The sequence below is a fragment of the Rhinoraja longicauda genome, chromosome 11 (genome assembly GCF_053455715.1).
Source record: "Rhinoraja longicauda isolate Sanriku21f chromosome 11, sRhiLon1.1, whole genome shotgun sequence".
NCBI lineage: Eukaryota > Metazoa > Chordata > Chondrichthyes > Rajiformes > Arhynchobatidae > Rhinoraja > Rhinoraja longicauda.
The window spans coordinates 33,006,903-33,034,477 of NC_135963.1; the positions used below are offsets into that span (position 1 = coordinate 33,006,903).

Here is a 27,575-nt window from a genome sequence, read left to right on the forward strand (position 1 = left end):
GCATGTGTTAAATGGCAGAAAATGTAAATTAAATGGTAAGGCTTATCTGCCTGTAGAAAAGGTAAAGACTTGGAAATAGAAAATAATAAAATAAACACTTCTTAAAAACAGTCAGTTGCCTAGCAACAAGCGTCATCGTGTAATAAAGTCCCCTTTCCTCTCAGCAAAAACACATCAGCTTCTTTATAGTTTTTGGCAATTTCTGGCACTGCCCTACAAGAAGCAAAAAGAATGAAAAATAATTTCACATAATTTCAATCATACTAGTTTCAGATCCATCTGGTACATTAATATGTAAAAAATCCTCAGCGCACTACTGCTGCTGTCATTTTGTATTTTGCTCAGTATTAACGGTGGCATTTTGGGAAGTTGAGCATTGTGATTTGCAAATTAATCCCATGAAAGGATTAACTAAACAATTTGTGAATGACTTTAAAAACAGCATGGATATCACTGACAAATTATTACTATTGGTATGTATCTTTTTCAGAACAATCTCTCCTCCTCCTCCTGAGCCATTTCAACAAGCAGATATAAAAGATAATCCTTTAGGGAGAGTTCAGATCCAGAACTACTGCATTCTTATTTTATTACTTTGCATTTTACTACTAAACCTTCTCAAAACCTCATGAATCTGCTTTTATCTTTCAGAGCTGGCACAGGCACAGTGGGTTCAATGGCCCTATTCTGCCCTTGAAGTCTATCTGATGTCTTTCCTTTTGTGCCTTCAATTCCTTTATTCTATTCGTGTATCACTTGGAACAGCAAAAGCGTTCTTAAGCAAAACAGGAGAAAGCAATAGGCTTCAGAGCCAGGGACAGCTACTGCTAAATAAATAACAGAAATTATCATGACAGATTTGTCTAATAGTTGAACTAATAGTTAACTAGATCTAGCTTTGACAAAGTAATTGATTTTGTTATCAGCTTGCCAATATTTCTTCTTTTTCTTCTTAGGCCCCCTCGGTCATGGCTGACCATGGGTGATGCATCCTAGTTGGCTGCTTGCTCCACACCTTGGCTAGAGCAGCGTCACTTGTGGCTGAAGAGACCAATGCGGGAGTGACAGTCTCTGTCGCAAAGGTCACATTTGTGTGTGGTCTCTGGTCTGTTGAAGTTGCTGCGCTCCTTTCTGCGTGCCCACTTGTCTGCCGCTGCATTCATCAGTTTCTCTTCCCCCGTTTTGAGATGTTGGTTCAGGGTACCTCTCCACCTCGTACGGTCAGCTGCAAGGCTCTCCCAGGTCTCCACATCGATGTCGAGCACCTTCAAATCTCTCTTGCAGACATCCTTGTAACGTAGCTGGGGGAAGCCGATGGTTCTCCTCCCAGATGACAGCTCTCCATAGAGGATGTCTTTTGGAATACGGCCATCCTCCATGCGGTGGACATGGCCCAGCCACCGCAGCCTGCACTGCCTGAGTAGTGTACATACTGGGATGGCCAGCGCCAGACAGAATCTCGGCGTTGGACACTCTGTCTTGCCAGGATATACCCAGGATACGGCCAATATTTACGTGTGAATTATACCCCTTCTTCATATCTTGAGGGTAGCAAACCCTTGCTCAAACTCATTGCCACAACAATATCTGATCTAACCCATCATATGAAAAATCAAGAGGATACAACATAAGGCAAGATAAAATGTAGGCGTCTGACAAACCTGTCAGTGGATTGAGTTAAATCCAACTATTAGATTAATTGAAAAAAGATGGCAAACAGCAGAGGGCTCAGCACCAACCATTGAGGCACACTACTAGTCACAGTCCAAAAAACAACCTTCCACCACCTTCCATAATGACAATGATGTATCCAGTTAGCTAGCTCTCCCTGTTCCCAATGTGATCTAACTTCCCAGAACTATTATCTGGAAAGCCTTATCTTATCCAAAGCCTTGTTGAAATCCATATAGATTACATCTACAACCCCACCCTCATCAGTCCTCTTAGTTATTTCTTCAATAAACTAAATCAAATTCATGAGACTCAATCTCCCACAAACAAAACCTTGCTTACTATTCCTAATCAATCCTGTCTTTCTAAACGCTTGTTTATCCTAACCCTGGAATCCTCTCCAGAAAAATGGCTATCACAGATGTCACGTTTACAGATCTATCGATCCAGGTTTTTCTTAGCAGCATAAGAAAATAACTGCAGATGCTGGTACAAATCGATTTATTCACAAAATGCTGGAGTAACTCAGCAGGTCAGGCAGCATCTCGGGAGAGAAGGAATGGGTGACGTTTCGGGTCGAGACCCTTCTTCTTCTTTTTCTTAGCAGCCTTTCTTAAGTAGAGGCATAAAATTAACCGTCCTCAGGTATTCCAGCACCTCACCCGATGATAATGATGATTCATATATCTCACCCAGGGTTCTTGCAATTTCTTCTCGAGTTTCTCATCGTGTTCTTGGATATATCTGATCAGGCCCTGAAGACTTCTCTACCTTCACATGTTTTAGGACATCCAGCACCATCTCAACTTAATACTGACTATACTCAAGACATCTCCATTAACTGTCCCAAGTTCCTTTTCATTTTGTCTCCATTGTAAAGACAGAGGAGAAATATTAATTGAGGAGCTTGCCCACACATAGATGACAACTTTGGCTTATGAGGGGCCCTATTGTCTCTGTAATTGCCCCTTCCTCCTTAATATTCATATATATCTGTTGAATTCTACTTAATTTTATCTGCTAGAGCTATCTCATGCCCCCTTTTCTGCCCTCTTGATTTCCTTACTTCTCAGTACACTGTGCTCCTCCAGACATCCACTTCCAAGCTGCCTATGTCTGACCCAGGCCTCCTTTTCTCTGACCAGAGCCTCACTTTCTCTCATCATCCACAGTTCATTACTCCTACCTGCCTGGCCCTTCACTTTAGCAGGGATATGCATATCTTGAACTCTCATTATCGCATTTTAAAAGGTTTCCACTTTCTGAAAATCCCTTTGCTTACCTGTATAGTGGGCACTACAAGGGAAAGGGCATAGCATGACCTACTCTTAGCAAATAGTGCAAGGCAAGGTTGACGTTTCAGTGGGCCTGCACTTTTGAATCACCCCCAGTCTACTTGTGCAGTGTCCTGTCTAATACCTCGCCCCAATTTTGAACTTTAGTTTGGCCCTGTCCTTTTCCATAGCTATTTTAATGCTAATGGAACTGTGGTCTCAGGGTGTTCACCAATTGACATCTCAGACACTTACCCTGCCCTCTTCCCTAAAAGTAGGCCAAGCTATGCCTTTTTCCTTGTAGGGTCTTCTATGTATTGCCCGAGGAAATTTTCTCAAACACCTTGAACAAATTCCACCCTATCTAAACCAATGGGAGAGGTACCCCTTGGCACTATGGCAGTCCCAGGCTATATTAGGAAAGGTGAATACCCTAGCAATTTCCCAATATATTTGTTCTTCTAATTCCCGTTAAACATTCAGGGGCTTATAGAGCAATTCCAACAAGATGATCATCTTTTTATTTCTCAGCTTCACCCAGACAGAGTCACTGGATGATCCATCAGTCATCTCAGATTACAGCCGTGATGTGGTCCTTAATAAAGCATTTCACCCTCTTTTCCACCACCTCACTCTCACCAGTACCATCTGTACCCTAGAACATTAAACTGCCAATCCTATCCTGCCCTTAGCCAGATTTCTGTAACGGCGTTAACATCCCAGTTCCATGCCCCAAGTTCATCTGCCTTGCCTGTCAAACCTCTTGCATTGAGTTAAACAGAGGTTAGGATTTTTCTTCAGTTTACTCGATATGGCATTGGAGAAGCTAAAAATTAGCAAAGTTAGTTTGAAAGCATATTTTTTGGAGAACAAAATGGACAAATATTTACAAAGTATGATATCAAAGCAGAACAGAAATTAGCAATGTGAAAAGCTGTATTTGAAAACATTTATATGTGCTTGTTTTCACCTGGCCCACAGCTAACTGTTTCCTTTATCATCATTACTTTTATGCATATCCATTAATTTGTTATATATCTCTCTACATCATTGTCTAATCATAATCATCGTCATCATAATCATAATCATAATCATACTTTATTAGCCAAGTATGTTTTGCAACATACGAGGAATTTCATTTGCCATACAGTCATACCAATAAAAAGCAACAGAACACACAAAATACATTTTAACATGAACATCCACCACAGTGACTCCTCCACATTCCCCACTGTGATGGAAGGCGAAAACAGTTAAATCTCTTCCCTTCTTTGTCCACCAGTGGTCGGGGGCCTCTAAACTTCCATTGACAGGACGATCTTGACTCCCGCAGCCGGTAGTCTGGCCTTCCTCGTTGGGGCGATCAAGCTCCTGCATCGTGCCCCCGCGCCGGGCGATCTACCCTGGGTCGGGGCTAGTCGAATCTTCTGCGATTTTGGAGCTTCCTGACATTGGTCTCAACCCGAGACTGTGAGCTCCGAGTCCGCAGGTCACGGTTGGAACATCAATCCCAGACAAGGAATCGACTCCGATGGTAAGTCCACGCGCTGTGGTAAGGCTGAAAGTCAGTTTGGAGCAAGGCCTCCAGCTCCACGATGTTAGGCAGCAGAGCGACCGGAGATACGATCTGGAAAACAATCGCATCTCCGGCAAGGTAAGAGATTGAAAAAAAGATTCCCTCGACCCCCCGTCCACCCCCCGTCCACCCCCCACATAAAACAAACCAGAGAACATTAACACATACATTTTTAAAAACACAAAAAATAACAAAAAAGACAAAAAGACAGACAGACTGTAGGCTAGGCTGCCATTGCTGACGGCGCTACCCGGTGGATCTCGTTATCCCTTTCTCTCATTTCCCTCTCCCCTTGACACTCAGTCTGAAGAAGGGTCGCGACCGAAACGTCACCTATTCCTTTTCTCCAGAGATGCTGCCTGTCCCGCTGAGTTACTCCAGCATTTTATGTCCTCGGTTTAAACCAACATCTGCAGTTCCTTCCTACACATGAAACCATTCTCAATGTTTCGATTAGGTCAGAAATCAAGTTAGGAAGACTTAGTTCAACATTGTAATGACAAATCAACCGTAATAATAAAATATGTTACATCAAGAATGTTGATTTTTTTAGTAATTCTTCATCCAAAATAATGCATTCCCATCTCATTTTATGTCACCAAGCTAAGATTATATGTGTTCTCCTGCTTCTCTAAATGATCGCATCAGCAATTTCAGGAAAGTAAATGTGGCAGAGGTTAATAATAAACTTTATTTTCTTTTTTCGTGAGTACGCAATTGACAAATCATTCTCCCCAGTTGAAATAGGTGACAAAAATCACTGATTGGCTGGCAAAGATTTTCAAACAACCATTTTAATCCTAAACTTCAGGTCATGTCAATGGGGATTTTTGATTGCTTATTGGTTGAACAATTCAACAGATCTATACTTCTCTGGAAGTGGTATCACAGGTAGATGGTGTGGTGAAGAACTTATGCAGCCAGGGAATTGTGTGCAGAAGTTGGAACTTTATGTTACAGTTGTACAAGATATTGGTGACTTGGAGTTTTGTGTTAAATTTTGGTCACCCTCCCATAAGAATGATGCCATGAAGCTGGAAACAGTGCTGTTAAAGTTTATGAGGATGTTGCTAGGATGCAAGGGCCTGAGCTATCGGAAGAGTTTGGGCAGGCAGGGACTTTATACATTGGAGCGCAGGAGACTGAGAGGTTACCTTGTAGAGGTGTATAAAATCATGAGGGGCATAAATAGTGTCTTTGTCTTTCTCTTTGCCTTTGTACATTGCCTTTTCGCCTGGGGGAATCAAGAATTAGAGGGCATAGGTTTAATGTGAGAGGGGAAATCTTTACAGAACTGAATGGTAGGTATATTGAATGAGCTGCCAAAAAAAGTAGTTGAGCCAGGCACAATAATAACATTTAAAAGATGTTTGGACATGAAGATGGATAGCAAAAGGTTACAGGGAAATGGGAAAATGTAGACACATGGAACCAACTTGGATGAAGCATCTTTGTTGGCATGGACAAGTTGGGCCGGAGGGCTTGTTTTCATGTGTATGACTCTATGACTCCATGACTCTAAGTATGCAATTAGAATGAAGAATATTTCAGAATGAATTATATTTCTTCCCTTAACATCTCTTAACTCCTCTGGATCTGAAGCAAATCTCCTTCTAGTCATTATGAACAATCAGCTTCAACTTTAACACTAAGCTGGGTATGAAAATATCCACTTCACAAGCAAACTATACTTCTGAACTCTGTAAAGTAAGATTACTGGCTTGGTTCTAAATTGCAGACAGTTAGTTATTTGGCCTCACTCGAGTGAAAATACCAATGCTTATTTTTTATTGGACATTACTGCTGACAGAGGAAGGAAGAATTCATCTCATCAAACCAAGTTGTCTCCTACATTCCATTGTAAATTAATTGCTTCTTAATTGAACAACAGTATAGTTCCTCACAGCTGAGACTTTTCTTCATATGATAAGCAAACACAATGATGGAATTGCAAAGTGTATTTTCGGTTAGCATTGGGCACATGTATGACTGCTTATATGAATGGTTGTAGTTGAGTGCTATAAATTCCACTGAATGTTTTCAGGAACACGTATGGAAAAATAGCTGCATCTAAACATAAGAAACCTGGGTGTTCTAAATAGTCCATGTATCACTTATTTAATATGCTAATACACCATGATTTGTGTGGTAACTCAGCAGGTCAGGCAGTATCTCAGGAAAGAAGGAATGGGTGACCTTTCGGGCCGAGACCCTTCTTCATTCTGAAGAAGGGTCTCGGCCCGAAACGTCACCCATTCCTTCTCTCCTGAGATGCTGCCTGATCTGCTGAGTTACTCCAGCATTTTGTGAATAAATACCTTCCATTTGTACCAGCATCTGCAGTTATTTTCCTACTATGATTTGTGTGGTGTTGTGTTTATCATGTGTAAAATATGCTCCTACGTATCATGTTTTAAATCCAACTTTGAAATAGGAACAGTGAAGAGAATCTTTATACATTGCTAGAGCATTGAACCATGGGGGATACGAGCTGAAGCAGACCTGCTCTATCACTCAGTAAGGCCAGAAGATAGACACAAAATGCTGGAGTAACTCAGTGGGACAGGCAGCATCTCTGGAGAGAAGGAATGGGTGACATTTCAGATCAAGACCCTTCTTTAGACTGACTCCAGCATTTTGTGTCTACTTATGGAGTAAACCAGCATCTGCGGTTCCTTTCTACACACTCAGTAAGGGCAGGGCTGATTCACTACTTCAGGTTCAAATTATTGCCTGAACAATAAATTAAAATGATAAGAAAAAGGAGCAGGTCTTGCCACCTGGCTCCTGAGGTTTGCTCCACCACACGATATCATGGCTGAGCTCGACTTTCCTGCCTGTTCCCCATCACTTGTAATCTCACTGCAAACCAAACTATCCTCTGCTTCATTTTAATGCCAGTCTCACATGCACTAAACAACTTCAGCATCTATAGCATCACAGTAGAGAATTCCAAAGAATTCCAAAGAATTTGAGTAATGGGCCAGCTCACGCTGAACGCAATCTACACGTTGCATTTTGGACCCCATCCCTGTGGCTGCACCAGTCCTGGGGTGCCAACTGAAGCAACCATCAAAATAGGAGCATTCTGCATGCAATTCTTTGGCCTCAGGAGGAGGAATCTTATGACTTGCGTGCTAACAAAGGCCTTTATAAATGTTTCTGTAAAAAGACTTGATTAATTTATTCAATTAAATTAAATGATTAACAAAAAAACCTACCCCAATGCTTGGCAGGAATAAAATATTTTATATTCACCGGATCATGATGTAATGTCATTAAAATCTTTGCTCAAGTCACAACCTGTCACAAAATGCTGGAATGAAACAAAAAAGAACTTTGCAGAAGCTCATAACTCTATAATAAGGTCAAACCATTTTTCTCTATTTTTATTTCAGATTTCTGGCACTGGCAGTAATTTAATTTAATTCTTCAGTGTGTATTGTACAATTCCAGCATGCTTGTTCCATTTTACCATTTTTGTCTCTTCCCTCCTCTGATTTCCTTCTGCTGCTACTGGTTATCCTTGCTTCAGACAGATCAGCTGTGATCATTAAGCCTCCACTGTGCTTTCTCAGCCAATACCACTGTCCCCTGTGTCATTCAGCCTCTCTTGATCTCCACCCTATTACATTCCCTTTGTCTTCTTCATCCTTGCCAACTTAAAGCATTTAACTTCCAAAATGTCTGTTTGGATGAAGGGTTATTCATCTGAACTGTTAATTCTGTTGCCTGGCCTGATGTATTTTCTGGCACTTTCTGTTTCTCTTTCCAATATGTTACAGCGTGTCTTTGATGCAAAAGGTTGGTCCCAGAATATTTTCCTCAAGCTGCTTTACTGAGACAGGCATTTCTTTCTGAGATCCTTGTGCTTCAATCAGCAAATTAAGATTTGGCCTCTTTCAAATGAATGACTGACCAATTAACTGCAGATCGGGAAAAAACCAGCATAAGGTATTTGAATCACAGTGGCAAGATGTAATCCTTCATGGAAATTGATCAAAAGGTTGCGTTTGACTCTGATCTTTTTTTTGATGTTCTGATTCTGCTAAATAAGGTAAGTTATAAGTCTCTAAAAACCCAACTTGATTCCCAAACACACGCTTCAACTGCTTTACATATTTCAATGTTTCAGTACAGCAATTTGGAATATTTGACCATTTGGCAAAGAAGATATTTAAAATTTTACACCAAATTGATGATGTTTCTGCCTTGAATGCAGATTGTTAAGCTTTCCATTTTTGTGATATAAATGGTTTCATATATTTCTGGTAATTTTTCTTATTTTCAGGACAAATGTGGTATTCTGCTCATGGGGATCTGAAGATTCATCACTTTAATGTCAGGCAGAACCATTCACTAGTCATTCTTCATATAGAGGTCTTTGATGTTTAAAGTGGTATGAAAGCATGTAAGTACAGTAATTTTTACCAGCTATCAATGCTAGAAGAATAAAACTCAATTTACAATCCCCAGGAATGGTATTATGTGATCAAATGGAATATATTAAAATCACAGAATAACATATTTCAGCAGGAGAGCATTCAACACTTTGAATTATGCTAACTCTTTCAAAGAACAGTACACTTAGTCAAACCCTCTTTTCCTCTCCAAAATCAGTGCGGTCTCCAGTTAAAGAGCATTAATGTATCTGTAGCCATCACAATGGTGGCTCATCGTGTAATAATGTATTTCACATCATAGAGTTAAACAGATGAGTTGGTGGAGGCAAATTAGGGAGCTGAGGAATTGATGAGGTGTTTACCTTCCTTGAATGTACTTAACAGAAAGCACCCTCTCACACTAGGGATGTGAAGTATGTTTTAGTCATATGTGATTATAATTTATTACTGTTCTTTCCCAAGAACAGTGTGTGATATTACATTAGAATGTTTTCTTTGATGATCTTTGGTATTTACTTTTGATTTGGAAGAAAAATTGCAATTAAAATAAATGAAAAAATAACATTGATGTGAATGTTGAAAGTCCCTGTTCTGTTATTTTTGGCAACAGCACGATGAGTTCAATAAGGCAAAAATACCAACTGGCTTGAATTCACAGGATGGCTATGATTTGTGTGAATGCCTGTCTCCGTCTATCCTGTTAGCATACTCAAGGTATGCCACCTATTTGCAAAAATTACACAAGATATAATTCTCACCAACTGCCTCCAGTGTTTTATTTATGAAGTAATTACTTTGCATACATTTCCCCAGTAACAATTGGATTGTGGTCAGAACATTTTTTGCAATATGTATGCGAGAACATTTGACAATTTGAAACTTGCTTGCAATAATATTTTTCACATTGCCAAAGCTACTTTTTGAAATGAACAATACAATGAATATTAAAAACCATGAGTTCAATCAACTTAACAGTTTTGGTGCTCCTGGTATTTTCTGCAACGATCTCCCATTTCTAAATGTTCTACAAATATTGAACTGATTTCTCAATTGTAATCCTTGAGGACGTCTATTCACATGATTCGTAAATCTATAACAAATATTTAAGTTGTTTGTTCAATTTAATATTTTATGATTTTTGCCCAACACAGAATCTTTCAATTGTCAGTACTTCTGTGAATTTATCCAATTAATCCCACATCTGTTCTTTCCCTGATGGCTTGCAATTTCTTTCCCTTTAATAACTGATCTTATTGCCTCATGAAGTTTGTCCCCAAATCTAGGGTTCAAGCTGCAGCTGAAGGATTTGATCCACACACATTTCTCCCATCACTCTAATTATCCTTTTCCTTTCCCCTCCTCCACACACTCCCCGCCCAATCCAAAGTCCCATTCTTTTATCCTCATTCTTACTCCACCCTCTACGTGTATCCCTCCCTTTGGCTTCACATTTCACTTCTGTCATTTCTTTATTTGACACCCATGTGTCTCCTTTTCACCACTCACCTATATCCAATTATCACTAGCTATATTTTGCCCCAACCCTCTTCCCTTTTCCAACATTCTTCCCCCCTCCCCCCACGCTCCCACTCCCACCCAAAGCCCCCCAACCACTCCAGAAGTCTTAAGAATCCAGACCTGAAACAGCATCACATCCATACATGTGTGTGGCATGGGGTTGAGAAGTCTGGGTAAAAAGAGAGAGACAGGGGTGGGGTTGGTTAGAAGGGGTATTAACTGAAATTGGAGAATTCAATGTTGTACCATTGGGTTGTACCCGAGTGGAATAAGTGATGTCGATCTTCCAGTTTGAGTACGGCACCTTAAAACTCATCTTTGATGAATAAATATATTTGCAGCAGGGGGGCAGCATGGTGGCGCAGCAGTAGAGTTGCTGCCTTACAGCGCTTGCAGCGCTGGAGACACGGATTCGATCCCGACTACGGGTACTGTCTGTACGGAGTTTGTATGTTCTCCCCGTGACCGCATGGGTTTTCTCTGAGATCTTCAGTTTTCTCCCACACTCCAAAGACGTACAAGTTTGTGGATTAATTGGCTTGGTATACGTGTAAAATGTCCTTAGTATGTGTAGGATAGTGTGAATAGGATAGTGGGGATCGCTGGACAGCGCGGTGGGCCAAAGGGCCTGTTTCCGCACTGCCTCTAAACTAAACTAAACTAAGCAGTGCTCTGCACCCGTCCATTAATATTCAGTGCTATTGACTTTAGTATTATTGACAAGCTGAATTTCTGGGTATGAATTGTCAGCTGGCATCTCACGGTTCCAATGGACAAAAGCAGATAATGGAGACAGAAGCAACAATGGTGTGTGCTTGTGCCAGAGGTCACACCTCTCTCCAAACATTCCTCACTGGGGTGTTGAAATATCCTAAAAGTGCTGGAGTAACTCAACGGGTCAGTTAGCATCTCTGGAGAACATGGATAGGTGATGTTTCGGGTCAAGACCCTTCTGTTGCCCATCACATCAATGTGTTTGCAAACTTTCAATGTAGATTCATCACCATCAATTTGAGACATGAGGGAATCAACGGCAAGCCACTGAAGTGATTCCTTCTTCCAAAGCCTGGCTACATGCTCTTTTTCAAAGACTGAATAGAGTCATGTAGACTCCGGATGCTAGAATAAATAGAACAACAGATATCTCAGTAGAACATAAAGTACTGGGGCAACCCAAAGGATCAGGCAGCATCTGTGGAGGACATGGATAGGCAACGCCTTGGGTTGAGATCATTCTTCATGTCCTTCAGATGCTGCCTGACCCATTGGGTTACTCTAGCATGTTGTATTTTATGTAAGACTCCAGGATCTGCAGTTCCTTGTAGAAACATAGAAATATAGAAACATAGAAAAATAGTTGCAGGAATAGGCCATTTGGCCCTTCGAGCCAGCACCACAATTCAATATGATTATGGCTGATCATCTAAAATCAGTACCCTGTTCCTGCTTTTTCCCCATATCCCTTAATTCCTTTATCCCTAATAGCTACATCTAACTCCCTCTTGAAAACTAGATATCGCAGGTTAGACTTTACAGGACTGTATCAACTTCCAGTCCAGTAGTAGCAGTGAAGTGTAGCTTAATTACTGAAAAGGGCTCAGGAAGTGGAGTCTCACTTCCCACAACAACTGTCTTTTCAGAATAAAGCTATGTTATCTCATTTGCTCCTGGCTGAGTTTATCTCTCCACGCGTGTGGATGGAGGAGTCTGTTATTGGCCTACACTGACTCCACAAACAAACACCAAAACCCTGTGATACCTCTGTTATCCAAGCAGCAATCTGAGGAGACATTATTTGCCAATCTGCTTTTCATAAGTGATGTATGGCATTCTAATGGAATTGAGTGGAATATCTAACTCCAGAGGGATGGGGATGGTTTTCCTCTGGGCGTTTGCACATTTCAGGGCTTTCATCCTCATCTGCACACAAACCCACATAATATTCAAAACTTCCCTCTTTAATGCTCCTCCATTTACTATTAAGCTGTTATTAAAGTCCCCTTTTGTCTGCTTTTCATCTTTAGGCATTATCCACCCATCTGCCAATCACCCCCCCCCCCCATCACCTGTGTCCATGTATAAGTTGCTAGGCTTCAATGACTTTTCCAGCTTTCTCCCCCCAACTACAATAAGTCTGAGGAAGGATCCTGACCTGAAACATCTCTTCCAGAGATGCTGCCTGACTCACTGAGTTACTCAAGCACATTGCGCTTTTTTTAAATGAAAGTCAAAGATGGCTTATTCTTTATTAACAGCCTTTTAAAATCATTTCTCCATTTGATGACATGTGAACACATCCCACCATGGTCACTCTGTTCTTGTAATCCATTTTAAATTGCAGTAGGTATTTTATAAGACTGCACAATCTCTCCACATATCCTCACACAGTCATCACTAACCTCTACAGTGTTACAGCACCAAGCTTTTCAGCACTTAATCTATTCTGATCTATAATGGATGAAAGAAGCCAAGACAACCCTTTTTGAAGTACCATTGACAGGTCTTTGAAATATGTACAAGCTACATCACTCCAAACACTCCTCTTGAAAAAGGAAATGCTATTAGAAAAATAACCTCCAGATTTATAATTAATAAATTATTTTCCTTTCGTTTGTTAATAGAGAATGAAGCATTTAGCTGCTCATATAATGGGAATGGTGTGTCTTTCAGTATTGTGTTTAATCATTTACAATATAACTGTACATTTTCAGTTTGTCTGCTCCAAATACATTGCCACACCTGCGAATAAATTAAAATCAATGTAAGAAGAATTTGTGTTTGAATTTCAGAAGTGCTTAAGTATAAGGCTGTGTGCTAGAGTGCTACAATAATAACTCAGAACTTGAGAGTCAAAGTAGTCTATCTATCACTTCAAAAATGGTCAACTGTTCATCGAGTACATATATAATCTCTACATTAGTACCATATTCTTTCTCCATCTCCACTTCCTTTGATTTGTTTAATATGCAGAAATCTAGAGATCTTTACTTTGAATGCATTCAAAGACTGAGCCTGCACAGCCATTTTAGATGATGAAATCTCTCCCTGTCCAGGTCCTAACTGACCACCTCTTAATCTGAGATGGACCCTTGAGTAAAATGCAAACTGCTGGAGAACTCAGCGGGTCTGGCAGCAAGTGTGGGGGGAAATGGACAGACGACATCACAGTCTTTTCCCTAAGATAGGGAAGTCTAAATTCTCTCTGAGGAAGGAAATGCTTCCTTCACAGTGGTCTACTAGATATGGTTGCATCCATGCCCTAGGATTATTTTGAGACAAATTTTGCTTTCAATTGTCGAGGGCCTAGACAATTGAAAGCAAAATTTGTCTCAAAATAAGTGATCAGGTAGTAATTAGATAACAGTGGGACAACAGTGAGACTGGACTTATAGAAACTTGTTACTTGTTGGAGTAAGCAAAGCCTTCGAGAAGGAAGGAAAGCTAGATTTCGGAGACTTTGCGAAAAGTGAATGCAATGAAGGGATCGTGTTCCCCTCCGCATCTTGTAAATGTGACAATTGCTGACTTTAACCCTTGTCTGGAATAGCAGATGGCCATACCAAATGGGGGCAATGTAGTACCCAGCAGATCTTATGAGCTGTTTAACCTTTCAATGCTCATGGGACTCTGAAGAAGGCTTCTGTTTCTCCTAGAAACACAATAATTTTTTTTTAACGTAATTCTTCTAGGCCAAATCCACTTGTTTATTAGATAGGATTGGAAGGGTCGGCTTTCACAGTGCTGAGTTAAATTTGCAGTCAGGGCCAATTATATCACTGTGATCTGATTTATGTAAAAACACAACCCCTGAAGCTCACCCTTTGCTTTCTACCATGAAGCTAATTCGCTATCCATTTGGCTAACTCTCCCTAGATCCCATGCAATCAAACCTTCCACAGCAGCCTACCATACTGAACCTTACCAAATGCCTTGCTGAAGTCCATGTAGACAAGGTTGCCTTCATCAACCCTTTTGGTTACTTCACAAAACACAAACAGATTCGTGAGACATGATTTCCCACGTACAAAACTATGTTGACTATGGCTAATTAGCCCCGGTCTATCAGAATGCATATATATTTAAGCCCTCAGATTTCTCCTGAGTAACTTGCCTAGCACTGATGTTAGGCTCACTGGTCTATCGTTCCCAGGCTTTTCCTTGCAGCTCTTTAGAAATAGAGCATAACATTAGCCACCCAGCACCTCACCCATTTCCAAAGATGATTCTTTCATCTCAGCCAGACTGCTTGAAATGTCTTCATTAGCTTCCCACGGTGTCCTCGGAAACATTTGATCAGGCCGGAAGCTTTATATACCATCATATATCGTAGGACATCCAGTACCTCCTCGACCATAATATGGACTGTCCTCAAAACATCTCAATTAACTGTTTCAAGTTTCCTAATCTTCATATCTTACTCCATGGTAAAAACGGGGGAGAAATACACATTGAGGACCTTGCCCATCTCCTGTGGTTCCACAGAGATTACTGCTTTGGTTTCTGAGGGGACCTATTCCCTCTCTAGTTACCCTCCATTTCTTGATGTAGATATAAAATATCTGGGGAATTTCCTTAATATTATTTGCCAGAGCTATTTCCTGCCTCCTTTACCCTTCTTATTTCTTTCTTATATATGTTCCTCAATTCTCAAAGCTCCTCCAGGGATATTCTTCATCCCAGCTACCTATAGCTGTCCCTTGCCTCATTCTTTTTCTTGACCCTCAGAGCCTCAATTTCTCCCATCATCCAAGTTTCCTTACTCTTTCCTGCCTTGCGCTTCATTTTTACAGGATGAGTGGCTTCCATTGTCAGTGTGAGATGACATACAAACTGGAGGAACAGCACCTTTTATTCCACTTGGGTAGCTTACAACCCAATGGTATGAATTTCACTGTACCTTAAATGGTATGCGTTCCAATAAAGGATCATTGAACCATTGAACATTGACCTCTCCAATTTTAAGGAATACCGCTCCCTCCTCTCTCTCTCTCTTTCCTGTCTCTCACCACCCTGGTCCACATCCAATATTCTGAACAAGGAAGGAAAAATTGACCTGTAGAGGTAAGGAGCTGCCGATGCTGGTTGACAAAAATAAGATACAAAGTACTGGATTAACTCAGTGGGTCAAGCAGCATCTGTGAAGGAAAAACTCCCCATTTCTGTGAAGAAAAACTGACGATAAGAACGGAATTAGGCCATTCAGCCCATCAAGTCTACTCCCCCACTCAATCATTGCTGATCTATCTCTCCCTCCTAGCCACAATTTCCTGAAATCGTTCGGTCATTGGATGAAGGCAAGGGTGAAGCGACAGTGTGTAACTAAACCGCCCATAGACATTCACAGCATGGATCCATGGAACCATTACCATGGCAGTAATTAACATTTTAAGGAGACGGATAAAAAATAGAGCAAATGGAAGTGTGTCAGTGCGGTTAGGCATTTTGGCTTAGCCTGGTGAAAATGAGGGAACGCAGTCCTAAAGGTGCTAATGTAAAACCAAAAACGTAAGTCGAAGTTCATTTTCTTTTCATTGTTGGGGTTGTAGTTGAGCAGTGCCAGTGGAATGAGAATGAGCATCATTATCTGGAGGTTTTCCCACCACAGGCTGCGATAACCTCATCTGCTGTGAATTTCGAGTTTTCATCTTTTTATTTCAGATTTCCAGGATTTGCAACACTTTGTATTTTATTAGGATTTAAAATTCTTCCATTTTACAGACAATAAAATAACAATTTTTACACCCTTGTTGGAATTCAACAGCAGGATTAAATTTCCATTCAACATATAGGTGCTTCAACTGACAATTAAAACCACCCAATAAAATTTTTTAAATATATTTTGTGATCCCATTTTGGAGGTGATTAAAAAGACTATTTTCCCCTCAAGGTAAACATAACATTTAGCGTTTTTCATACAAAATTCTTTTCTGGGCTTCATTTGACAAATAAAATAAATCAAGTTCCTGTGTCTTGTATTTTTTTAGAAAGTCTTGACCTGACATGAAGAGATTTCACCCTTTTTAGACAATAAACAATAGACAATAGGTGCAGGAGTAGGCCATTCGGCCCTTCGAGCCATTATTCAATGTGATCATGGCTGATCATTCTCAATCAGTACCCCGTTCCTGCTTTCTCCCCATACCCCCTGACTCCGCTATCCTTAAGAGCTCTATCTAGCTCTCTCTTGAATGTATTCAGAGAATTGGCCTCCACTGCCCTCTGAGGCAGAGAATTCCACAGATTCACAACTCTCTGACTGAAAAAGTTTTTCCTCATCTCTGTTCTAAATGGCCTACCCCTTATTCTTAAACTGTGGCCCCTGGTTCTGGACTCCCCCAACATTGAGAACATGTTTCCTGCCTCTAATGTGTCCAACCCCTTAATAATCTTATACGTTTCGATAAGATCCCCTCTCATCCTTCTAAATTCCAGTGTATACAAGCCTAGTCGCTCCAGTCTTTCAACATATGACAGTCATATGGCATTGACTAGAAGTTAATAACAAAAACAAATTCTGTTCAATAAACATTGCAAACATTAGAAACATTACAACCAGCACAATAAGCAGAAGATAAGATTTAGAAATAAATAATTTTATTTACAAGATTTGTTTAATTTTTATTGATTTTGTGAGGTATATATTATAAAGAATTGTTACAAGATACTGGAAGGCATCGCAGTGTGATGCAGGGCACTCTTAATGAAAAGATTTTGGAAGGAGTTAGGAGTTTGTCCACGGCCTTCTAACAAATGGGAGCAATATCTTGAGCAGATGGTGCTGATGGAAACATGTGCTGACATAATTTTGCACTGCTGCAGCACCTCAAGCCTTAGCTCCAAGAGACTGTTTGTCCACACAACAGCTGCTTGATTGCTGTGAAATACATTTCTGATAGACTCGATCATTTATTGCAACAAAAAAAATCTACTGGAGGGTTAACTTGGAAGGATCCTGAAAGCAGACTTGGGAACATCGATGCATGATTAACCCTCAACCCCATGGCACTTGCTGCAGGCAACACAGCAACTTTGCGCTGCCTACTTAGTTAAATAATTGGTATGAGTGGACTGCACTGAGAATGGTTTCTGTGGCTCGTAACCTCTCCACTATGTCAACAAACTTGAATTACCAACTTCAATTAAAGCAACCCTGCGATATTTAAATGCTGCCTTTTTTTCTACAAATGACAGATGTTGCTCTAGTTGGTGAAGCAGGTGTTCTGTAACTCGCTGTGTAATGGGAGACAATCAAAATGACATTATGTGGGTGGACACAAAATGCTGGAATAACTCAGTATTCCAGTTACTGAGTTATTGGGACAGGCAGTATCTCTGGCGAGAATGAATGGGTGACATTTTGGGTCGAGACCCTTCTTCAGACGAGAGTTTACTAGTCTGAAGAAGGGTCTCGACCTGAAACATCACGCATTCCTTCTCTCCAGAGATGCTGCCTGGCCCACTGAGTTACTCCAGCATTTTACGTCTATCGTCGGTTTAAACCAGCATCTGCAGTTCTTACGTGGGAGAGGGTGAACACCATAGTTTCCACCACATCGGAGGTCTTGAGAGTACTTGTTTCTGCACTGGTCAGGGGTCTCCCTAGACTCACTGCAGAGGAAGCTGATGGCTTTAGCCGTAACAGTCAGTGCAAGAAATCCAGGACAGAATCAGTTTCACAGGACATCAATGAATCATACAGTTAATCCAAGTTACCATTTAGTGCCTCATACCCTGACAAGTCATCTTCCAACAAATTTATCACTTGGGACTTGTATACAACATTGGTATGCTGCATCATTGTCTCACACTTAACATTGGTTTAAAGCCTCATATCACAGCTTGCTAATCAATCATGACAAGCACATCTGTGAAACACATTATGTGCTTTCCATCAATACATTTCTTTCTTTCCTGTGGATTACGCAGAAGCATCATTACAGATTACAGCAGCTAATACAGGGTGACTGGTGTGCCAGTGTCACTCACTCAAGTTGTCGTCAGTGAGATGGACGATGTTGGGCAAGAGAGGCAGACAGCCACGCTAGCCAGAAAAAGCCCAATCTCATCTGATCTCGGAAAGTAAGCAGGCCCAGGCCTGGTTAGTACTTGGATGGGAGACCACCTGGGAATACCAGGTGCAATTGACTTACCTTGTAGGAAGGAACTGCAGATACTGGTTTAAACTGACGACAGACACAAAATGCTGGAGTAACTCAGCGGGACAGGTAACATCTCTGGAGAGAAGGAATGGGTGACGTTTTGGGTCGAGACCCTTCTACAGACTACTGGGTGATGTTTCGGGTCGAGACCCATCTTCAGACCATTCCTTCTCGCTCATTCCTGATGAGGTACTCCAGCATTTTGTGTCTACCTTCGCCATAGACTTACCAGTGCCTGTAGTACATCGTATCGACAGAAAATTACATTATCTAATATCTAAGTCTCTTGCTTATTCCTTACTTCCTCCATGTCCTATAATATCTTCTGACTTACAAGCTGCAGATATGCCTCTAAAATCATAACCAGGTGGCGTTTAAAGAGCAAAAAGAGAAGGAAGGAGAAGACACGTGCCTTCATTCAATTTAATGCTCATGGCCAATGGCTCAGATACTGACATGGTAACTTAGCGACAAGATTTTATATCGTAAGTCTCTGTGTAGGATTGCCCCCAGCCAGGGTGGGGAGAAGGAATAGCACAGGTCCCATTTTGAAAGGGTGAAGTTACACAGGAGTTAACATGTGACAACCACACAGTAATGTGTGCAGGGGTGAATGGTGTATTGCATCGAGGGAAATGCACCAATCCTTTCAAATCCACACTGTAATTGGCCTTGAAGCCCTCACGAGAGAGAGTCTAATGTTGTCGGCTGTCTTTAAACAGCTTATCTCAGTGACCTCCTTCAGCAGCAGTGGGCAGTAAGTTGTGAATCATCATACTTCTGTCAGGAAGAATCTTGAAGCATCGTGGTTGATCAAAACAGTGACCTTGGTATTTCCACACCATTTTTCAGGGCAACGGTTATGCTGCACCTCGTGGCAGAGCTTTGTGAGGATGTTGTTAATGATCTGCAGAGGTCCACAAGTTGTTCAGAAGAGATTTCTGTTCCCTGAAATTTCTGAGTCCAGATGGCTTGCTCAGAGCCCTTCGTTACCTCATCATTATCCACCTCTGGCATTGTGTACTGTTTTGCGTGCTCTTCAACAATCTTCCAATTATGCTGTATTCCAAGGGAATTGCCTACTAATGCATTCATGTGTGAGACACACTGGTTTGTACAGAGGCCTTGAGTAAATACAAATTCATTCAGCACTTGGCGCACATTTCCCCGTAGATCTTAAAAAACTTTGAAGAGCTTAAGAAGGCATCAAAAACAGGTAGAAATCATAGCAAATGCCTGTAGAAATCAATCAACAGTTTACCTGCAAGAAATTGAAAATCCCTTTCAGTAGCACTGCAGGGAAATCCTTCTGGTTAATGGACATACATTCAGCTGTACAATATACACTATGTCTTTTCTTTGAATGTTAGCTGGACGCACACTCATATCTTCACCAAAGTGGTGGCAGATATGGCATAACTTACACCTTAAATGTGCGCACAAGCACAGCCTGTCAAAGTGCACATTTTGTAGCCTGAGTTGTGCAAAGGAAAGCATGGTGCAAAAATGAATTCTGTTGTTACATTCCTTCAAATTTATGTATTTTTCTTATTGTTTTACTTTTCAAATATTTAATTGCTTATGAGTCAAGGTTTAAGTCTAGCCTTAAAAGATGGGATGAACATTCCTTTCTTTCTTATGCAATGCAAAGATCCTAATTTCTATATTCTGTGGAGATCACATTGAATGGTGCTGGCTCGAAGGGCCGAATGGCCTCCTCCTGCACCTATTGTCTATTGTCTATTGTCTATTGAGACTTCACTTCCGTGATGACACAGTGTCAATGTGATTCTAATTCAGCACAGAATTGTACCATTGCCTTGGCATGACCATGTTAAACAAAACCTCAAGCAAATCTACTTTGTGATCTTGGAGCAAAGAAAGAGCAAAAAAATCTATTATTTAAAAAAATATAATCTCTTGTCCTTCACCAATAATGCAAAATATGAACAGTCACACTATTTGGCTTCAGGATTCAAACTCAACAAGGCTACCATCTCAATTACCATCTTCTATTTTCCTGCTCCTAAGCTCTGATCATTTTTTTCACTAAACCCTTTTGTTTTCCCAATTCTTCTCTGAATTTGATTGCTGCCTTTCACATGCTCTCTTGACCTCCTCTTTGTGCACTCATCTCCTTAGTAACAACGCCTTTTTTACACTCACAAAACTATCGGCATCAGCTGGAGGACGGCTGGGTTATGACATCCAATGCCTTCATCAGTGCCTGCATAATGCAATGTTATCTGCAGTTGTATCTTTATCACTTCCATTGTATACATACCTCCGGAGGAGCTATCTTAACCAAAGGGGTGGTTCTAACCATCGGCCTTCAGACTTTGCCAAGAAATTGGATTCAACTGTTTTTAGAAATGCTAAACATGTATTTTGCATGGGGCTCATACCCAATTGGATCTCCTGCAGAATATGCGGTAATTGGCCATATATACATTAGAAACGATGTTTCAGCTGTTTGCATCCAATATAATTTGCTTATATTGAAGTTGCATGGTTCCAGACAGAATCTCACAAACTTTTTTTAACACAATTAGATTTAATGGATTAATTGCATAATTTCACTGTATAATGCAGAATAATTAACATCAATTATTGACCTCGGGAAAGGCAAAGATAGCCACTGCACCATCATTTTTCTCTTGTTAAAAATTTCATGTTAGTTTTTTCTCTGTTTTCTATTCACAGTTTCCAATGGACAAGTTACATGAGGACATGGCTCTCTGCTTGACATTTCTAGCTCAGGATTAGGTGAAAGAATTTTGGTCGTGTCCAGTTTGTCATTCGCTAAGGCAGAAAGTTGCTCTCTTAACCTTAACTAAGAACAGTCAAAATTCATTACAGCTAAAAATGTCACATTCAAATGGAACTGAGACTTTCAAGCTCAACCTATGATTGCTACATTCTGAAAGGCCAATATACCGTGTGGTCATTTCCCCCCGTGCAGTCCTTTATAATTTCTTTCTTTCACCTTTGATTTTTGAAAGATTCCTTTATTAGTTAGAGTCCTTACAGTGATATTTACAAAAATCCCAAATTGACCCCTTCAAATTAGTATGCAGTTGAAATGCCACACATTTAATTTTGAAGTTAAATTTTACAACATGCTATCTCTTTCCCTGAGGAGTACAATTTTATTAGATTATTTTACTCTGGAAAGTCCTAATGAGAAAACAAAGTAACCAGTGAAAGGAGCTACATTATATCTTTTACATCAGAGAGAAAATGCTTGCGGGGTGTGGATCACCTAAGATTCTTCCATTACCTCATATTTGCACAAATGAGCATCAGCACATGTTGCTCATAGAAAAGAAGACATTTGGAAGCTGGCTTGTGTCTAGATTTCACAAGACCTCCTTGTAAATAAATATGCTTTTGAGCGATATTGCAATCCCTGCTGAGCAAAGAGCTACAGATAAGAACTCAGGTGGAAAAGTCTAAAAGGAGCTCATCCACAGGTTTTACATGATGACTTTGTAACACTTCACCTTGAACGATGGAACATATGGCAATAGCAGGTACCATCTGCCACGGATTTCCCATGCCAAAGACCTTAAGGGCAATATGTGCTTCTTCCAAAGATGTTCAGACTATCCTGAGTGGAACAGTATAAAGGCTAGGGAATTCGCTGATCTTTCAAACAATTAAAGTTGTTATCATATCTATCAGCTGTTTTGTTTAGAATTATCCTGCACCAAAAAAGATACTGAAGTGGTCATAATGATAATTACGGAAGTGACGTGAGAGGACGCTGGCGCTGTTTGTTCGCCGCTTCTCACCGCTTCTCTGTTTGGATTAATCTTTCTGTTTTTGGATTAATCTTCTCTGTTTGGATTAATCCTTCTGCTTGATCCTCCCGGCTTCACCTGCCCAGCTCTTCCACCGCTGCCTCCAACCCACTCCTGGACATCTCACACCTGTCTTTGCTGGCTTGGACTGCTCTCCTGTGGGTTACCTGGACAGCTAGCTAGCTCCCAGCTAGCTCCCTGCTAGCCACCGCTGCAGTCATCGAGCTGCAGGATACTCGCTAGCTGCTAACGCTAGCAGTTGCCCGACTGCCTCCTCTGCCTGCACGTCCTCAGCTCCCTATTAATCCTCAGGCTGCTCAGCTTCCTCGGTCCTCCTCATAGGCCATGCTCTGGATCAGCCTGTTGTGCCTGACGCTTTGGTCAGCTAGCCCGCGGCTGCCGGCTAACTTCTCCGGGCTCTGCGCTCCTTCGCTCCTGCCTGGCATGGCACTGAGGTACTTCGCCGCGAGGCTTCTCCAACTCAACAACCACTCCACTCCGCCATGCATCTCTGCCATCAAAAACCACGGACTTCTACGACGACCCAGATACATCCACAGAGGCTCCGGTCGCAAGTTTGTTTAGTCCCAGACCGGTCACTCCATCCCCGCACTCTGGTCAGCTGAGCGGACTTCCACTCGTCGATTATGTCATCACAACAACGCACACGAGCACGCCCCCTGTCTGCAAGCCCTGGCAAAATCACCGAGTCCATCCACACCATACAAAGCAATATGAAGCTCACTCTGTTCAATACCCGGTCCCTTAACAATAAAAGCCACATTCTGAACGACTTCATCCTGGACAATAAACTGGACTTTCTCTGTCTGACTGAAACCAGGCAACAACCTCTGGATTACCTCTCACTCAACCTCACTACACCCAACGGATACTCCTACATCAATAAACCACGCTCGGCGGGCCGAGGTGGTGGGATTGCCGTAATACACCGACAGGACTTCAAGACCAGCCCCATCTCCATCTCATCTGCTCCTTCATTTGAACACCTGGCTTTTAAACTCTCTGGTCACACACAGTTAGTCATGGCAGTTGTCTACCGCCCTCCCAAACCACACCCATCATTCCTCTCAGACTTCTCCGACTTTCTGACCCAGCTCTGTTCTTTCTCCCCCTCAATCCTCCTCCTCGGTGATTTCAACATCCACATGGACTCCACCGACTCCACAATAACCGCTGACTTCACTGAAATACTCAACTGCTTTAACCTCACTCAACATGTCAATTTTCCCACCCATAACCGTGGGCACACTCTGGACCTTGTCTGCTCCACTGGACTAAATCTACATCACCTCTCTGGCTCCGACCTCACCCTCTCCGATCACTTAGCCATCACCATGACCGTCAACATTCCCACCCCAGCACCAAGGCAAAAACGCATAATCAACTTCCGTAAGCGTAACTCTGTTTCACCTACCTCGCTCTCATCCTCCCTCTCTGAAAAAATGTCCGCCTCTCCCTTCGTTGACCTCCACAGCCACTCTGACCTCACTGACTACTACAACCACACTCTCTCCTCCTGCCTCGACCAGCTTGCACCTATAAAAACCAAAACAGTTTCCTTCACCCACTCTGCTCCCTGGTTTACCCCCGAACACCGCATGATGAAAACCCATGCCCGCCAACTTGAAAGACTCCGCAACAAAACAGGTCTCACAATTCACTCCCAAGCCTACAAAGACCCCATGCAGCACTACAAAGATGCCCTCTCCCGCGCCCACTCCACCTACTACTCTCAAATAATTCACTCTGGCTCCGGAAACCCAAAAGCACTCTTCTCTACAATAAACAAACTCCTCAGCCCCCTGGACACCATCTCCCAGTCATTCACAGTCGACAAATGCACCTCTTTCCTTTCATTCTTCCAAAGCAAAATAGACAGCATCTACAGCACCTTAACCACCACCGCACCTGCTCCCCCTCAAACCACCTGCCCCCCCTTATCTTGTCAACCCCTGTCTCAGTTCTCCCCAGTCTCCCCTACCGACCTCTCTGAACTCCTCACAGGAATGAAAACTGCCACCTGCTCTCTGGACCCCAATTCCTCCAGCTTTGTCAAGGCCTGCCTTCCTGCTCTCTCTCCACTTATCACTGCAACAATAAACTCCTCCCTGTCCACTGGCATCGTCCTGCCATCCCTCAAAATCGCTGCTGTCACCCCCATTCTGAAAAAACCTGGACTCAACCCTGACACCCCAAACAACTTCAGACCAATCTCCAACCTACCCTTTTTGTCCAAAGTTTTGGAACGCGCTGTAGCTTCTCAACTCAAACATCACCTCTCTGCCAATAACCTGTATGAAACATTCCAATCCGGCTTCCGCTCCAACCACAGTACTGAAACTGCACTCCTCAAAATCACCAACGACCTTTTCCTCTCCTCTGACGCTGGCAACCTCAACATTCTCGTACTACTCGACCTCAGCGCCGCCTTTGATACCATCAACCACTCCATCCTCCTCACCCGACTTGAAACCACCTTTAACATCACCGGCACAGCCCTATCCTGGATCAAATCATACCTCTCCGACAGGCACCAGTTCATCTCCATTAATAACTGCAAATCCCCCACTGCTCCCCTCCCCCAAGGTGTCCCCCAAGGTTCAGTTCTCGGCCCCCTCCTCTTCAACCTTTACCTGTTCCCCCTTGGTCAATTAATCCGCCGTCATGGTCTCCAATTCCACTGCTTCGCCGATGATATCCAGCTCCTCATCTCCACCAAGTCAATCTCCACCGCTACACACTCTATCCTGACAAACTGCATCACTGAAATAAAATCTTGGCTTCAAATCAATTTCCTCAAACTAAACTGTGACATCCGAAATCGTCGTCATCGGACCAAAAACGCTCACCAAATCCACCCACAACTTTACCCTCAACATCGACGGTTTCTCAGTATCCACCTCCCCTCACATCCGGAATCTTGGCATCATTTTTGATCAAACCCTCTCCTTTGACAAATACACTAAACACATCACCAAGACAGCCTTCCACCTCAAAAACATCGCCCGTCTCCGTGCACAGCTGCAGAAACCCTCATCCACGCCTTCATCACCTCCCGTCTGGACTACTGTAACAGCCTCCTCTATGGTTCACCCTCAAAAATCATCAATAAACTCCAATACATCCAGAACTCCGCTGCCCGTCTACTCACCCACTCCCCGACCCGTGACTATATCACCCCCGTCCTCTACAAGCTCCACTGGCTCCCCATCCCCCAGAGAATCCAGTACAAAATCCTCCTCATGACCTACAAAGCCCTCCATAACCTGGCCCCACCCTACCTGACTGACCTCCTCCACAGACACACTCCCACCCGCACCCTCCGCTCTGCTGTTGCTAACCTCCTGTCCCCCCCCCCATCCGGACCAAACTCAGATCCTGGGGGGACAGGGCTTTCTCAATCGCTGCTCCCACCCTCTGGAATTCACTACCCCAAACCGTCAGAGACTCCTCCTCACTCACCACATTCAAAACATCACTGAAGTCTCACTTGTTCTCAACACCGCCTTCAATCATTGACCGTCGCTCCACCTTATTCTTCCTTTTCTGTTCGTTTATTTATTTATCTTTATGTTATATCTAATATGTAAAGCGTCTTTGGGTTTCTAGAAAAGCGCTATATAAATGTAATGCATTATTATTATTATTATTATTATTATTAACTTTCAGGACAATAATACATTTGAATCGTCCTATCTGTATCCTCCTGCACGTCTAATTGATTGGATACTCCTTCACTCATTTCACATTAGCTCAGGGCTCTAGTTAAACCCTAAGCTCTAATTCATTGCTGCCATACTTCATAATATCTACATCCGATATCCAAACCCTGAATCCTGCTGATATTTACATTCTACGTTCATCAACTTTCATCAGTTCACTTCCTCAATGCACAGCATTACAGTAAATGAGCCACCCCAGTGTGCCTTCTGAAGAATGGTCTAAAGAAGGGTCCCGACCTGAATCGGTATCTGTCCATTTCCCTCTACTGATGCTGCCTGAGCTGCTGAGTTCCTCCAGCACTTTGATATTTGCTCAAATTGCCAGCATCTGCAGTTTCTTGTGTCTCCATTATGCCTACCGTGGTTTCTTTAAGTCTCTTTAATCATACTTTACAGACAATTTCTTGATAACCAAGAACTTTGATAAACAGTTTTTAAACTAAGGATCCTTTCTTTTTCCCCATCTTCTGTTGTTAGGAGTGGCCATCAGTAGCTTTAATGAGAACAAGAAGGAAGGGGCTGTTTGTAAGTGAAAGGACTTTGCTACTTTTCCACCATTTGTCATCACAAACCTACTAGCTTTCAGATAGGACCATGGAAGGAAAACCAACCCATAAAATGTTAAATATGTAAAATAAAACCTACGTCTTGTTTCGTCCTTGGCTGTAGCATGTAGAATAAACACACTTTTATTCTATAGTGTTATCTTTCCTCAGCATGTCAAGCAGCATTATTATTTGCTGTTACATTTCTAGTAAAAATCATTTAACATTCTAGGTCCTTTTTTCTATCACAATAGAATAATGATATAAAATACTCACTGCTAATGATTGCATTCATAAATCATTGTAATTTTAAATAAATTATTCATAAAAATAGATAATGTAGTGAATAAACATTATCTTTTTTCAGGCTTCCTGATTCCGATTCAAAAACAATCTCATCTCGCACACCCACCTAATTCTAATCTTTTTCAAGCTTGCCGATGAGTGGGCTGCATCTTCAAGAGGCTCAGCAACAACAGTGGCCCTCGTTCACCATGTTGGTTGCTTTGGCGGCTTGGTTAACCAGATTTTGCAGCAGAGCATATTGATTCAGCGGCAGTTTGAGTTGGTGGAAATGTTGTCAGACAGCATCTTTCAATTTTATCAATAAAGAAATCTGTCCATTGGGTTGCTCCAGTGATAGAAACATGTTATGCAAAATAGTCTCTGGAGTTCAAGGCACAGGTTTCATCCCTGCCAGAAAATGTTGCTGTCTTGCAAACAGATGGTAGAATGATGAAGTCAGCTCGACCTGGCATTATTCTGTTAATTTGTATATCACTGAACTGCTATTATTGAATTGAGCTGTCAAACTACATCTGTGGTTTCATTAAACAGGATAAGTTTTTGTGGTTGAATGAGTACTGTCCGAATAAACATTGCT

At 41.8% G+C, this 27,575-nt stretch overlaps 2 long non-coding RNA genes and 1 pseudogene across 2 annotated transcripts in view; 2 read left to right on the top strand and 1 right to left on the bottom strand.

Annotated features, from left to right (window-relative positions):
* Nucleotides 1–4,181: 4,181 nt before the first annotated feature.
* LOC144598099 (uncharacterized) overlaps nt 4,182–27,575 on the bottom strand; it is a 164,907-nt gene continuing 141,513 nt past the window's right edge. The window contains exon 3 of the long non-coding RNA XR_013547825.1: nt 4,182–4,572. This is a non-coding gene — a long non-coding RNA (uncharacterized LOC144598099). The remainder of the gene's footprint in view (nt 4,573–27,575) is intronic.
* The window catches only part of LOC144598098 (uncharacterized), an 84,587-nt gene continuing 65,359 nt past the window's right edge, over nt 8,348–27,575 (top strand). The window contains exons 1-2 of the long non-coding RNA XR_013547824.1: nt 8,348–8,578; nt 8,813–8,932. This is a non-coding gene — a long non-coding RNA (uncharacterized LOC144598098). The remainder of the gene's footprint in view (nt 8,579–8,812; nt 8,933–27,575) is intronic.
* LOC144598417 (5S ribosomal RNA) lies at nt 18,471–18,589 on the top strand (annotated as a pseudogene).